At 41.7% G+C, this 17,230-nt stretch overlaps 1 protein-coding gene across 3 annotated transcripts in view; it reads left to right on the top strand.

Moving 5' to 3' along the window:
• The window catches only part of gpc5c (glypican 5c), a 103,463-nt gene that overhangs the window by 26,498 nt on the left and 59,735 nt on the right, over window positions 1-17,230 (top strand). The gene's annotated exons all lie outside the window — the stretch shown is intronic.

A 17,230-nucleotide genomic window follows, 5' to 3' on the forward strand; every position in this document is an offset into this window, starting at 1 on the left:
TAAACAAAAAATCCATTTAGAGTTGGCAGTTGTGTTTAATTTTCCAATTTAAAACAATGTACTGTTGCTGTAAAACTGTAAACTATCAAATCTATGTAATAGTCTATCAAATCTATAATTTGAGATACAATCTAAAATCAGCTTTGTCAGTAAATACAATACACCATGATTTTTATCTTCGCAATTTATACGGTACTCGACTTTTACCAAAATTAAAAGGTGGAGACATGCATGTCGATGTAAGGTAACATGAGTCATACACCAAGGAGCAGAAGGTGATCAGCAGAGATTTATGTACATCATTAAAAGGAACGTAACTAAATTCTCACTGGCATGTCAGTCCTCCTTGCATCTCCTTCTCTCCGCTAAATTTCAGGCATGGTTGTCGACACAGCGTATGTGTATTCAGTGTTTTTAAATTAATCTATAAGAGCACTTATAAATGTGTGTCCCCTGGGCATGAGCTGGAGAGTTCTGGACATCATGCTTCCACTACCTTTAGTTGCCCCCTTTACTGAATAGGTGGCTGAACTTGACTTCCCCGACTTGTGGGAATAGTCTGTTATTTCTGTTTATTCTCCCAGTCTGTGTCTCTTGTATCCTCATCCCTACCTCTCTCCATCACATTAGTTGGCCATGACGGGTTACCTATATGAGTTTTTATAATTCATATCCTGTCAACACTTTGAGTTACTCACAATAGCTTTCTGTGACATGAACTGTGTTGAATATGGGACCAGAGAAGGGAAGAACAATGCTTCAAATGTTGACAGGGTTATGTAGGGTGCAGCTGCATCTTTAATGGGACCACTTATAGACAAGTCTTCACTGGAAGTGTTCCAATAGCTGGACTGGAAGTGTAAGACGACACTATAGAAGTCATAATATGCAAGCAGTTAGTGGATTAAACTTCAGCTTGGCTATTTTGTTTGACTTAATGTACAGTTGCTGTCTTCTAATTAACTAATGTCCATTATTCTCACAGTGACTAGTGATTATTGTGGTGACTTAGTGAAAAAAAAGTGTGCTGGCCAGGTTTACTTAAAGGAGCATACCACTTGGTTCAGCATGTTTTAGCCCATTAACAATTTACTGAGGTATCACTGAGTTCTGTTCTTTTGGCAGAGGCTAGCTGCCTCCCCCCACCTAAACTCCTGCGGCAAGCTAACAGGTCCAGATCAGTTTCTCCACTGAACGCACAGGCACAAAATTTATATCATCCATCCATCCAACTCTTGGCAAGCAAACAAGCACACACCCCAAAATGTCAAAGTAATGGAGCATTTCTGGGATTACTAACTGTAATGTAATTACTGAATTTCATGTTGTAATCCCTTACATTACTCATTACTGAAAAATGTCATTGCAGTATTGTACTTTACTGTGCTGTAATGCTTGTCTGCAGTACATTACTGCAAGACATCTTCCAAAACAAACAGTACCTTAGCTTAGCTAAGTGTTTTGCAGAATTTTATATTTTTCAGAATCAAATGTTCAGGTGAACTTCCTCTGTAAAATTAGTGTGCATGTCTGTATTCAGAACCTATGGCCCTTCAATTTTGTTTGTAATTTGTTTGTATCTTTTCTCCTGGGACGGTTGCTCACTTCATTATTTTGTAAAGACAGATTACAATGCACTCAGTGCCATTACTATTATTATTGCTGGTCCTGTGGGTTTAGTTTCCTAACAACATATCTTGTGACTGCAAGCCAAATCTCAAGTCTTTGCTATCACATTCTCATATCTCATTCTGAATTTCTTGCATAAAAATGCAATGATCAGCATGCAACAATGAAGACAAAAACTATTTATGACAAGGTGTTCACTGTGACAGATTATCTTTGTCAAGTAAGCTTCAATACCCCCTAGAAGTAAAGTTTCATAGTGTACCATAATGAACTGAAATGAATGTCCATCTGGAAGGTGGAAAAACTGTAAAACTGAAAAATGTATAGCAATTCTAGTGGGAAATGGTTGGTAGTAACATAAAATATAAGTAATTTGTAGTTAATGGGCTTAAACATGCAAAACCACTGGTATGGTCCTTTAAAGCTGTGAAGGAACATCACAGAGCCTGAATGATTCTACATTAAACACTCACATCAAACACACACATCCAAATGCATAGACACTTACTGTATACACATATGCACGCGCAGACAAAGGAGGGTTGGTTGCCAGGCTTAAAGACTGACCTAATACAACTATGCCGAGAGAGACCCAGCTTCTATATCGTGTGTGTATGTACGTATGTGTGTGTATGCCTGCTTGGTATTCATGGGGTGGCAGGCAAGCCTGGAGCAGGGAGTCCAGCACGGGGACAAGTGGGACAGAATTGAGGGTTCCAGCTAGGCCATACAAACTAGACCCAGCCAGCTGGAAAAAAGGGCCAAAAGAATTGTTGCTGATAAAGGAGGTGGCCCCCAGTCGCACACTGGTGGCTCTCATTTTCTGCGCTCTCATTGCTTCACGAAGGCATTCACCCAGGCTAGAGTGCAAACATGATCAACTAAGTCTACTCATTCACTTATGCTCAGACACACACACATACCCACACACAGAATAACACACAGTCCTATTACCATGTATTACCTCGAAACCATGGCCTTTTTAAATCAGAGTATGTTTTTATAAACCCACAGTGGCCTGTCAAGGAAAACTGTTAAGTCTCCAGCGCACAACTACTGTGTCAGCGCAGCCACCTTCACCCTTGCACCCCTATATACCCCACTCCCAGACAAACACCCAATTTTCTTATATATTATCCTTACTATCCTACTGCGAAGGAAATAAAGTGCAAATACCTTGCTTAACCTTCTGTTGATTTTTATAACTTGCTGTATGTGTGAAGTCAAGTACTAAGAAGTAACTCTGTTTTTTGCAGAGTCAGAATATTATATGGAGATGTTATTAAAGCAATTATTGTCTCTAGTCTTTCACTTAGAGAGCAGCAGACTACACAGAGTCTGCACTATATGTTGCAGTACGTCATAGGGTAGGACCTGGGTCATAACACATATACTGTACATACGCACACACATTGCCACGCTGTGTGCAGGTATCAGGTTTTTAGAAGTCCTGTAAGGAGCCTAGATGTGTGGCCCACCCTGTGACAATACTAGCAGCACACGTGAGACTGAAAGGCAGCTATTGATAGTTATGTAGGGCAGCAGAAGGATAGATTCTGTTCTAACACATTCCTGCTCTTATTGAGATGGAGCGTGAACATGGGTCAAAGGGAAAGGGTTATGGTTATGGATATTGGGGGAGCCTGGGGCTGGATTATGTCGAGTAGACACAATTAGGAGAAAATTGGAAAATATCCAGTAAAAGTGGCTACTCTTATTGGGCCCCAGTGGAAATGGTAGCTCCAATGATTAGTGAGGTTTTCTCCCTCTGAATGCTACCCTGTTGAATTAATTTCAGAGTTTCTCCCTCCGGAGGCGGTTGTGCTTGAGAGGCCACAGACTGCTGTTTATTGGCATGGTCATAAAAATTATATGGCTTATATGACCTAGAGGGGAACTTTATGTCTTGTACTTGCTGAAGATGAGTAGACTTTAGGATAAATCATGTAAGCATGTATTCACTCACACCTTCATTCACTCACTCATTCATTCACTCACTGACTCAGTTGCTCTGAGAGCTTTACAGTGTGCTTATGAGAAAATAGTACCAGTCAAGATTAGAGCAGTTTAAATGCAGGTCTACCTTATTCGCTTGTTGGTTTTACCCCAACTTCTCATTACAGTCTTATGGAGGAATGATAATAGCAGCCTGGGCCTTTAGATAATGGAAACAAGGGCCAGTGGGATGACTGGAAGGTTTCCATTCACCACGGCGGCACCTCAACAGACTGCAGCGGCTTACATGGCAAGCGCTTTTTCTTTTACTCTATCCCTCAATAAAATAAAGGAATATCATTGGTGTGAAAACAAACTTTGTTGTTACCACAGTTTCTTATTTTACTTTCCTTGTCCCCTTCTCTGCAGCCCTTTATTTTCATGGTTTCAGCATAGGATTGGGCAATATGATGATATATACTGTATGTATGTACCATCAGATATTTTGCCGTACTGTTAATTCTGTGGAATGTGTCATGCCATTATCGGCAACATAGCAAATCAATGAGAAGAAAATATTTTATGGCAATATTGAATTTTCATGATTTTTTTTGCTTAATTGTAATGGTGTCACCTTTATTGGTCAATTTAGTGATAGACAAAAACATAGACAACACTAACAGAGAATTTTATCCATACCTCCGACACTAATTTAGCATCATCTCACATCAAACACAGTTTCTGTGTTTCCCATTGAATAAAAACAAGACAAGGAAATTGAAGATGCTGCAGAATAAAAATAGTTATTACTGTACTTTTGTATACTGTATGATAACAGTGGTACTTGAACATAAACATAAACATGGACATTGCTAGCACTGTAAAGATAAAGTTAATTGTAGTTGCTGTAAAATAATTAGACATTACTTACCCTTACAGATAGATCAAGTATTTATGCATGCACTGATTTTTGTCTTAACTCATTTGTTGATGTTTAAATAAGTTGTCCTCAGATAATTAGGCTACTTTTGGGCAGTTGTAATTTTTTGTGAAGAAGGTATATGGCATACACTGCCAAATGAATTAAAGTTAACTAAAATCATTACAGATGTAGCTAATATGTAACCAGAGCTCATATTAGTTAGTCTTTATCACAGTTATTTTAAGGTTTACTGGCAATAACATAATTGAATGCTAATAATGTTTTACCAGTTACCAGTGTGCCAATTCAAGGACATTGCATTTCTACAGGTCACTTTGATGTTGTACCACTGTGATGATATATAATGTAATTTTTACTGTATATGTAATTTAATTTACATTTTGTACTTGTGCAGGTTGGAAAAAGGAGTTATGCAAAATATCTACTATATTTCAAATAATGTAATATAATGTTACTTGCACTGTTACTATCAAATAAACAACAAAATAATAAAAAAGAATGATAACTAAGAGTGAAGGTAAGAATAGAAAGAGTTTTTTAAACTTTTTGAGATACACTGACATCAGCTGCTGACAACACCTCTGGATGTCACCTTATATAAAAGGATTAGCTATACAGGTTCAGGCCTTTATATATGGTTTCTGAATCTAATATTTGAGACTGTTAGCAGAATGGTAGCTGACGCAAAATGTGCTCATGGCAAATCTATACGCTTAACCCATCTTTCTAAGTTGTGTGCGCCTTTGGCACTCTATCTAACCCTCAAGCTGACTGACTGACTTACTTAGCGGTCCATTAGCTAATGATGGTGGGTGCAGCCTCTCTTCTCCTCATCCACCCTCACACATCTTTTACCGCTCTCCTCTTTTGGTGTTTGCCTTGCTGCTGATAATATGCAGCAGCCTTCAACACCACAAAAAAATCTTCTCTGTATGAAAAATGCAGTCGTAACAGTGAGTAATTGCCATATGATTGATTGCTGGGCCATTAAATTTGGATCTGAACATAAAGCAGTGGTCCTTAGTATATTATTTTTCTCTGTGACCCATGACTTGGATTGGTGGAATCATATAATTTCAGAAATCATGTAATTTCTCAGATATGTACTGTAATTGATTATAGGTTGATGAAATGTTCACAGAAGGGAGACTAAATGATGTGGGGCTTTCCCTCAGAGCCTGAGGTCTGCTATTCAGATGGACTGTTTCGCACAGAATAAGATATAACAGCAGAGAGAGAGATGATAGGAAAAAGAAAGAGGGTTGAAGGCGCACAAATATGTTGACGTTGTCGTTGACAAGACTAATAAATATCAGCAACAAAGCTTGTATCCATAGGTCTTCGCTACACTAGTCACAGTGTGTCACTGGACCAACCTGGACCTTAATTTAATTTGCAATAAATTTAAATTGTGACACAGAAAAATGCTGTGACATAATGCAGAGTTTGTGCTTCCACCATGTCCATAATCTAGTAAATCAGGACACCTCATCATGTAATATTGGTTCTGTCAACTATAAACTGTTTCAATATCACACTGCAATTTTTTCAGAAAAATCTCTTCTCTGGGATTGCTCATCAAGTCCTTTCTGACCATTTGGTTCTCAATAATTGTGCCTCTAGATTAAAGCACCCCCGCCCTTTTGTAAGCCCTCCTTCCTACCCCTCCATGTTTCTCCCCATACCTCTCTGTCACCCTTTAAATACCCCCCTGCCATCCTTGTATGTGTCTCACAACAGCCTCACCTGATGCTTGGGTGCTCACTGGCCTGGTATTTGAGCACCTTTAAACTTGAGCTAACTGGCATGATGATATCATGCAGCTGGTGCTGTGAAGTTAACGTGAATGCCTACTGCATCTGTGTTTTGATTTTAGTGGTAATTGCTGGTTCATTGGAAGGCTTCAAATGGACACGTGGACTCCCAAAGTTTCTATCCACAAGCTTATTTTCTTTGCTTGTGCACGCGTATGTCCACCATATCGCAGACACAGACGAGATGAACTCACTTGACCTTCGTCTGTCTCTTTTTCCTGTGCCTTTTCCTCCATCTCTGTGGTGTAACACCACTTGAATCCTCTGAGACATCTTGCCACATTTTCTGTCTGTAATTCTCGTAAATTTGTTTACAAAGATGGACAAATGTTGTCAACAAACTCCAAAGTAACACCCATATTTACAAGGAAAAAATGAGAGCCTCTCATTTTTAGATCATCTGTGAGTGATTTAATCAGGGTAAACATGGCTCATAGTGGAGAGAGAAACGCAATGTTCTCTTTACTGATTGGAATCTCAAGGACTTTTCACTGTGATATACGAGGGACTGAGTCTCTCTTTAATTAGTACTGACATCATTCGGATTAGAGAGAGAGAAAAACGGGGGTGTGACTGACTGACAGAGACTGCAGAGTGAAGACTAAAGAGAAAGATGGAGACAAAGTGATTTAGAAAGCATGAAGAGAGACCTAAAAATATGGCAATGGCTAAGAATTGGCTGGAAGAGAGAGAAAAGAAGGCAAGGGGAGAAGAGTAATGTTGTAAATCATCTAAACTCTCTCACTCAAGGCTTTCTGGGAGAGACTAAGTGGAAAGCTGTCACAATTAACCCACGAGTGGTTCAGGGGGTGTTATATACGTATGCTGAATGCTTTTACGGCGAAATAGGCTGAAGACTATTTTAGTTTTTTTCTTAAAGCTACAACACATTATAATCTCCAGAATACATAATGTTGAGGACACATCCAAACCCATAAACTGATGATGTTTGCTTTCTTTTGTATTCAGTAATTAATTAATTGATTATGAATTTTCTTTTTACAGTTCAAATGACACAAACATCTGTCTTTGATGCAGTTTTTCTTTAATTGCCGCCTGCTCTCATAGACACCAGCTTTAATCTTTCCTGACCAAAAAAACTGAAGTGTTACTTCACACACACGTGAAAAGAATGTTGTTTACAGCATCGGCTTAACATTATCAGATGATGTAGTCGTATCAACAAGTCTGTTGGCCTTTTAATAATTTTGTACCATCCTTGAGTCACACATATGCTACTTTCTGTCTGTCACTCAAGACTAGGTAGTTCACTATAATCAAGAGGTCTAATCACAGAGAACACTCTCTACCGATACATCATCAATTAAATTCATCATAAATCTTAACCAGCAAACAACAGTTCATCCTCAAATATGTAGCTACATATGTAAGAAATGCATCTATTATCTTATATATTCTAATTTATGTAAATAACTGGCTCTACACACAGCATTCTTCATCATTTAAAGTGTAACCCTCTCATTGTAGATAATCAGCATTTGATAGAATCTCTGCCTGCTCCACCCAGAGCCACTTTAGATCATCTTTGGAAACCCAGGCATGTTGTTTTTTTAGTAGACTCTACAATTACTTTGCTGTCTCTTCTATTGCTGTCCTAGTCCTGGGTTGACCGCTGTTTGAGGCCATAATGGTCTGATTAAACTCAACACCTTAAAGCCTACATCTGTCTCTTTGTGTGGTTAAACGTAAAACACAGCCTAAAAGTGTTGATGAGGGAGGAGAGAGACTTCCTTATTCGACTAACCCCCCCAGATTTTCCCAGATGGTCCAGGGTTTGAACTGGCAACTTTCCACTCTCAACCTTGCTTCCTTAACCTCAAGCCCTCCACCACAACACTGCTAGTCTGCGAAATTCAAGTAGTCGCCTTAATGCGTAAATAAAAGGGGAAACTTTTTAATCTGGCTGGATCCTTGCTACATATATATATATATATATATCAAGGATCTATATATATATATAGTTATTCTTGGATGGCAGTATATTGTAACAAACTGTCACACATAGTATCCAGTGTTGATCCTCATCAAATCATGTAATTATGTCTTTTTTTTGTCATTTGGATGAGACAAAAACAGATAAACCTGAAAGACTCCTTGCCTTATAAAGTATATTGCACCTGAAACAGTAGGTCTAAGATTGTTGATGATTTCTCTTATTTCAACTTAATGAAAAATGTACTCTGTGAAAATAGAAATGGAAACCCTTCTCCGGCACAAATAGCAGGCCCTCCCTTTCTATTTTCATATGTGTTGCAATTAGATGGAAATTGTTACTTGTTTAAACACAATTATCGTAATGCTCCATGGCAAAAACTCCAGTCATTTGAAATAAAATTGATGCCTTGGGTTTTCTTTGGAGAAAACATCATAAACAACCATGTTGCCAAGTAACAAGGATCTTCCTGGTCCGAGAGCCCACCACTATGTGAACTAGCGGCCTGGTGTTCTCTTTGCGTTCCCGCTACTTGGCTACTGATCACATTTCTTTTGCTTTTTTTCTTCTTTAGTTAGAAACCGCAATGAAATAAAAACCAAATAAAGCTAATTGCGTTGGTTACTGTACATAACTCTCATTGAAACATTCATATTGAATGACATTCCCATTTCAAAGGTGGCATCATGTAACTAAACCCAAAGAGAAGGAAAGCACTGTTGCCGCTTTTGATTTCTGTCTTTGAGGGCAGTGTGTTTAATACTGTCACTTACTTATGTGATAAGTTTTACTGGTTAGTGAATATTTCATGGTTATGAGAAAAAATTTAGTGTCAAATATCTTGAGATGACAGTGACTGTGGTTTGGATAATGGATGTTAGCAGCAGTCCCAGGAGGTATTCTCAGGGATATGAATGAGATAATATGCAGTTTTGCGCTTCTTGCGATGGTGAAGTCATAAAATGTACATTTGCACATATACATGCACATTTACACTTGAACTTACATAAATGTACACCACTGAGACAATGCAAAGAAGCTTTAAGTGAGTTCCAGCAATTAATTTCAAATAGTACAACTAATGGCACAGAACCAGTGGTTTGTAGTTCTATGAGCTGATATTCCATTTCCATCCATTCAGCCCTATGATACATAATTGTGAGAAATGAATACAATATCTAAGGCTTGGTTGAAAAGTGGATATTGTTTTAGCTAAGGTCAGGAACAGTTAATAAAACACAATCTCAGTATGTGACTTGGCCAACTGCTGTAGAGGAAAGATCTGTGTATCTTTGTTGCAAATTGTAAGAATTTCTGAGCTCTACTAGAAAGTGTATTTAGCTGTTGTTCACTTTGGCAGTGCTGACAAATATAGTACTGTTCCTAGAGTTTAACAGTCTGTAGCATTAGACGACCAGGCTGTGTGTGTATGCACATTTAGCACACAAACTATGGAAAAGTGGAGGAGGGGGGTCTTCACAGAACAAACAAGGCCCCTTCATCCCACAGTGCAATGCGCTTGGGGTTAGAGGAGGCTGAGAAAGTTCCCTTGGCTTTACCGGGTAATCCCTTGATAAATAAACTGGGAAGATAAGACCACCGCTACTATCTGTAAGCCAATACTCCCCTAGAGGAGGGATGGCTCTGGGCTTGGCTAGCTTGGATCTGATTCTCTTACTGCACTCTTCTTATACTCACTTGCTTCAGGATGATATGTGCATAAGGCATAGATACACAAACACACATCAATTTTGAGTTAAACACATTGAAATAGATCCTGGTACACACCTTTTTGTAAGGTAAAAATACTTTTTTTTTTGTTTGAGTGGACTAATGTCTGTTCTGTAGATATGCAAAACAGGAAACCCAAACCAGCAAAACGCATGTACATAGTTGTAAAAACACTGATCCATCCTGCCTTCAGCAGTAGAAATCAAATTTTATTGTCTAGCTCAAATGCATATAAAATAGATGCCTTGTATTTCCCTAAAGTCTTGTGGACAACATGCATCCCACCAATCTGCTCCCTCCATCCGTCTCTGTCCTCAGGCAATCATATAAGGAATGCTCCACAAAATAGCTGAAATTGTGAAGGTATAACAAGGACAAACAGGTGTTCACACACACACACACACACACACACACACACACACACACACACACACATATACGAAACCAAGTACTCATGCTCTGCCCAAATGGGATTTTCATTCTCACGCCATCATCAGGTCAGGAGATAATTGATTTATGGCCATGTTCTAGCCCATGTCATTATTCAACCTGTCGTCTGATTGGCCCTCAGGATTATGTGGTCATAAGATCCAACCTATAAGAGCATCTCTCCATTTCTCAAGAAGATCCATAACAAGGATAGTGTTTATTTTCTCTACAATGACTTTGTGTTCTGTTTACACTGTTGTTTGCTTAGTTAGGCATAAGAATGATTTGTGTCACCATTTATTGTTTTGAAATGCAGACCTTTCTCCAATCTCTTCTGGCCTCTTCAAAAGTACTGCATTTTTGAACCTCTTCTCTGTAGTTTGGTTGTAAAAATAATGGGGTAATGCAAACAGAACTGTGAGTGACCTCCTCTTGATGATCATATTTTACACAGATGTTTACATTTTTGTCTCGGAGAATAGCTAAGTGTCATACAAAGGCAGGTGAGAAATGACACTGGATTTATAACTTTAGTCTGCCTCTTTGAAAAGTTCACAATGACAGGATTAGATCCTGTCTTAATCCTCCATTTATCACCACTGCAGAGAAATGATAACCTGTAGCTCTGACCTTTTTTGGTGGTTTTCATGTGCTGAATTAAATGTATAGCCTTTGGTCTAATGAAATGTATTTAAAACGTATTGTTAAACTTTTTAGAGGTACAATCATAATCAGGCCCATCAGTAGCAATAAACAAACATTTACAGCCCTGTACTTATTTTCCTGCTCTTTTAAACTATTGGCATCATAGTATAACAAAACTCCATAAATCACAGAGAGTTGAAGCACAACAGGATGCCAGGAACCAAACCCAGCAAGAAAACCTAACCAGCGGTGTTGGTGTTGTCAAACTGCAAACTGGCCTGCATCGTCTTTTCAAAGTAGTTCTTTGAAAAATTTTAAATAAAAACCTATTTATTTATTTATTGAACTATACTGAATCATTTATAGTCACATGTATTCATATATTTAATACCTAATTTATTTATTTCAGGTTTTATTTCATAGCTATATTTATTTATTTCATAGGCATATTTATTTATTCAATACTGATTAAAATGGTAGCTCACAGCAGGGCCTGTGAGCATCCCTAGCCGGCTGGCTAGCTACCCCACAGGCGCTAGCTTGCTTTCGTGGCAGTTTGTGGAGCTTCTCTCTGCTGCTTTGGTGCTACAGGAACAAAAACTTGAGCTGCCGTGGCCAAGTTGCTCTTCTCCTGGGCCTGTCTAGGTCGTAATGCCAATTAGAATCATAGCTAGGCTAGCATTAGCATTTAGCAGATGTCATTCACATGTAAAAATGGATCCACAAATACATAAATATCACTTTACATGTATTTGTTGAGGTGAAACTATTTACATTTGTAAAACCTATATCATTTTTATGTGAAATTAAAATGCATTTTTACAGAGTAAGTTATGCATATTAGCAAATCGCTCTGCATTTTTGTGGATATGACTTTACACAACACAAATACATGTTTGTGGATAGTGAAATATTTGTGGGTAATGGTATACATTTGTGGATTGTCTTCTGTGGGTTACAACTAATAAAGTCCAATAAAAACTTCCATAGCCCCGGCCCAAATGCCAGAATGAAGTGGAATAAGAAAAAAATAGGATAAATAATTAAAGAAAGACAATATAAACACATGATTTCCTTAACAAAAAACAACAACTCTTGTTACTGACCTGTCTCCGTTCTGCTCAGCCTTTTGCACATCTGCCCCTTGCACAGCCTGCCAGCTTCACCACTTTCATACAAACACGCACGCTCCCTCTTTTACATGCACAGTACTGTAGACCTCCCAAACACTATTGTCTACACATGATGTCATGGGACTGTATTATGTCTGAAATATGTGTTTTAATTCTCTGGAATGTATTTAATAGAAATGTGTATTTTTTGCTAAATATGGAAGAGGCATATGGTTCACTTCAATCACATCTGTCATATTAGCTAAGCATTTATACATTCAGTTTATAAACAGGTTTAAGCAAGTTTGCATGGTAAAATGAATCAGCCTTGGCATTTATAGTTTTGATGCTTCTTGGAATCAACAGTGTCTTACTGGGAAATTTTATTTGTTGCTACAAACAGTAGTGTACTTGCCAGTGTTGATAATGCTAGACTGAGCTCCAGGTTAATCAACAAAATATAAACTAAACTGTAAATTTTAGAATATCCTTGTTTGCCATTACCCTTGCTCAGATACTCTAATTTGGCAAACTTTGTTTTATAAAACAATCCATTTTACAGGTTTTACAAGAAGTAAATGTCTAAACACCTCATGTCGTGCAGATGGTATGCAAATGAATTAAACAGTAATTGTCCGCAGAGGCATTTGCCACACATGCAAAGAGCATTTGGCTTAGTGTGTTGATAGGCTACATGGCCAAAACAGTTGCTATGTTCGCTCTTTTCTCACATTGTAATGTGTGTGTGTGTGTGTGTGTGTGTGTGTGGCATCTTTGCATGTGTATGTGTGGCTATGTGCATGTGTGGCTGTGAGCCGCTCTACCACATGTGAGCTTGTTTTATTGGTCTAGAGGGAGTTAAGGTTAATGCAATAAAACAACCTTCCCCATGCCCGGCGTCTTCCTTAAGAGAGGATTTAGGACCAGAATGTAGTTAAGCTAAAGTAGGAGAGGAAGGCCAGAGTGAAGAGTGAAATGCAAACAGTGCAATGAAGATGAAAAATGTTCAGGTAGATAGTTATGCTGTTAGAAAACATCTCTTGGATTCCTGAGCCATTGACAATCCAACTGCTCAGGAACTGTTAGCAGTTATGTGAAAACTTCCAATTAAACTCCATGTATAAGGCACATTAGATGAAGGCGCTGCCTCACCCCGGAGGAATGTGTATTTTTAGCAGGCTGGCAAGACACATTTTGTGACCGTTAACACATATTTCAGCTGCTTCCAGACTTACTTATCCAAACTCTTCCCAGCATGTGGACACACCCCTTGTCGTAATGTACGAGTCAGAACCCACAAATGCAGAATACAAGGAGTGAGGAGATAAGTCAGTATTTATTCAAACAAAGGTAAGTGCAAGAATATAGTCTTTTCTCGAGGGGGAAAACAGAGCTGTCCGCTACAGCTCTTGAGGAAGCGGTGCACCCAGTCCTGGACGGACTGCTTCAGAACCAAGAACGGAGGGTGGCGATGTGAGGCCAGCAATGGATCTGTAGAGTGGCGTGATCTGGTTCCGAGTTTCACGGGGGTTTCACAGGTGGAGCCGAGGATACCGTTGGTTCGCTGGCAAGGCTGGGAGACCGCTGGTTAGCTGGCAGAGCAGGGAGACCGCTGGTTAGCCGGCAGAGCAGCGAGACCGCTGGTTAGTCAGCAGCAGGTGGAAGCCGGAAGCTGGAGCACATACACACAGACACACACTACAGACAAACGGAGGACACACAAGACACACAGGGAAAGGGAAAACTGCACTGGACACTGCAGAGAACATGGTATGGTGGCTAACCATGACAGTACCCCCCCCTTAACGGGAGCCTCCTGGCGACCCTCCGGGATTATCAGGAGGGGATTGATGACAGTCCCTTACCAACTGTGGGTCGAGGATGCGAGAGCGTGGAACCCAGGAATGCTCCTCTGGGCTGTATCCCTCCCAGTCCACCAGGTATTGAAAACCCCATCCCCGGCGGTGTTCATCATTAGCCGCCTGACAGTGTAGGTGGGTTGGTCATCAATGACCCGGGCGGGTGGAGGGGTGTCGGACAGAGGGCACAGAGTGCTGGAAGAGACTGGTTTTAACTGTGAGACGTGAAAAGTGGAGTGGACTCTCATGGAGATGGGCATTTTGAGCCTCACTGCTGAGGGATTCAATGGAAAAGGGACCAATGTAGCGTGGAGACTGTTTCTTAGACTCTATGTGTCTTTGGAATGTTTTTGGAAGATAGCCAAACTTTCGGACCCGGTGAGTATTGTGCTGCCGGAATCCTGTGTCTGTCTGCAATCTGGCGGTTCTTGTCCGAGGATTGGAGTAACGCTGCCCTGGTCTCTCTCCATATCTTGCGGCGGAGGTGATGTTGCACCAAGGGAACTGCTAACTCCTGTTCTTGGGCTGGGTAGAGTGGGGGCTGATACCCTAAGGAAGATACGAAGGGAGAGAGACCAAAAGCAGTACAGGTAAGAGAATTGTGTGCACACTCGACCCAGGGAAGTTGGGAGCTCCAGGAGGATGGGTTGGTGGCAGCCACACAGCGTAAGGCAGCCTCAAGATCCTGGTTGGCCCTTTTCGTCTGGCCGTTGGATTGGGGATGGAATCCGGAAGAGAGACTGACGGTGGCTGCCAGGGATAGACAGAAAGCTTTCAATACCTGAGAGATGAATTGAGGGCCTTGGTCCGATACAATGTCTAGTGGTATTCCATGGAGACGAAAAACCTGTTGGACCAAGATATCCGCGATTTCTCGAGCCGATGGGAGTTGGAGAAGTGCAATGAAATGCACAGCTTTCGAGAACCGGTCAATATTGGTGAGGATGGTAGTGTTGCCCTGAGTGGGTGGTAACCCGGTAACAAAATCTACGGCAATGTGGGACCATGGACAACAGGGAACCAGGAGGGGTTGAAGTAATCCCGCCGGTGGTCGATGGGAGGTCTTGCTGTGAGCGCAGACTGCACATGCGGCCACAAAGGCCCAGGTGTCCGCCTCCATGGTAGCCCACCAAAAGTGGCTTTTCATCAGGGAGAGTGTGCGAGTCACGCCTGGGTGGCATGTGAAGCGGGAGTTATGGGACCATTGGAGCACCTGGGAGCGAGCAGAATCAGGAACAAACAGGCAATTTGGGGGATCGTCACCAAGGTCTGGTTGATCATGCTGTGCCTCCCGGACTACTGACTCGATCTCCCATGTCAGGGTGGCCATCTCGCATGTTGATGGGAGAATAGTGTCGGGTTCAGGGTCATGGTCCAGAAGGTAGCCCTGGCGGGATAAGGCGTCGGTCTTGATATTTTTGGAACCGGGACGATAGGTGAGGGTAAAGTTGAAGCACCCAAAGAACAGGGCCCAGCGTGCTTGGCGGGAGTTGAGTCTTTTAGCCTTCTGAATATACTCCAGATTTTTGTGGTCCGTCCACACAATAAACGGCTACTCTGCTCCCTCCAGCCAGTGTCGCCATTCTTCTAACGCCAGTTTTATGGCCAAAAGTTCCCAGTTCCTGACGTCGTAGTTCCGCTCGGCGGGGTTGAGGCGTCGGGAGAAGAAGGTGCAGGTATGGAGCCTTTGGTCGGAGTCGGAGTATTGGGAGAGCACCGCCCCCACCCCTACGTCTGACGCATCCACCTCCACGGTGAACTGTTTTCCGGGGTCCGGTCGGATGAGGATGGGAGCCGACGTGAAGAGGGTCTTGAGCTTGGTCAAGGCTGAGTCCCCTTCGGGGTTCCAGGAATAGGGGATTTTGGATGAGGTGAGTCTGGTGAGGGGGGTGGCCAATCTCGGATGAAGTGGCGATAAAAATTGGCAAACCCCAGGAACCGTTGCAGCTGCTTGCGAGTCATGGGGATCGGCAATTCCAAGACCGCTTTAACCTTGGTGGGGTCTGGTCTCACTTGGCCACTTTTCCAGGATGTAACCAAAGAAACTCACGGAACTGACATGGAACTCACATTTCTCAGCCTTGACAAACAATTTATTTTCCAGAAGACGTTGGAGTACCTGGTGGACATGGGTTATGTGGCTGGCTTTGTCCTGCAAGAAGAAGAGGATGTCATCTAAGTAGATGAAGACAAACTGGTTCAGGAAGTCACGAAGTACATCGTTGACGAGGGCCTGGAAGACGGCTGGGGCGTTAGTGAATCCAAAAGGCATGACCAGATATTCGAAATGTCCCAGTGGGGTGTTGAAGGCGGTCTTCCACTTGTCTCCTTCCCTTATTTGGACCAAGTGATAGGCGTTCCGGAGATCGAGCTTGGAAAAGACGGTGGCTCCGTGTAGGGGTTCGAAGGCGGAATTGATGAGGTAGGGGATATTTATTTTTGACAGTGATCTGATTGAGGCCTCTGTAATCGATGCACGGGCACAGAGTCTTGTCCTTTTTGGCCACAAAAAAAGAAGCCTGCCCCTACTGGTGAGGAGGATTTTCGAATGAGACCAGCTTGTAATGACTCCTTAATGTAGCTCTCCATCACTTCTCGTTCGGGACGGGACAAGTTGTACAGACAATTAGACAGAAGGGTGGAGCCAGGGATGAGGTCTATGGCGCAGTCATAGGGACGGTGTGGTGGCAACGACAAGGCGAGGTCTTTGCGGAAAACTTGCTTCAGGTCATGGTCATGGTATTCCTCTGGTATCCGCGACAGATCCAGGGGCTCTGAGTTGGGTGGTGGAGTGCTGCCCTCTGATGGAGACCGAGCAGATTGCAAGCAGGTGGAGAGGCAGTAGGAGCTCCAACTCTGAATTCTCCCTGTGGACCAATCAATGTGTGGATTGTGTTGCTGTAACCAAGGGAACCCCAGGACCAGTGGTGTGTTTGGAGACGAGATGAGTTTAAACTGAATAGTCTCCTGATGATTCCTGGAGAGTACTACAGACACGGGGACAGTGTAATGGGTAACTTGGCCCAAGGCGCTGCCATACAAATCCTCCACTGTGCGAGGCGATCTTAGGGCTTCAGTGGGAAGGCCAGCTTGTTGGACCAATGCTGCATCTAAAAAGTTGCCCTCGGCTCCAGAGTCTATGAGGGCTAACAGGGGGAGTGACTCTTGTTGAAAGTAGA

This window comes from Siniperca chuatsi, linkage group LG13 (genome assembly GCF_020085105.1).
Source record: "Siniperca chuatsi isolate FFG_IHB_CAS linkage group LG13, ASM2008510v1, whole genome shotgun sequence".
NCBI classification, from domain to species: Eukaryota; Metazoa; Chordata; class Actinopteri; order Centrarchiformes; family Sinipercidae; genus Siniperca; species Siniperca chuatsi.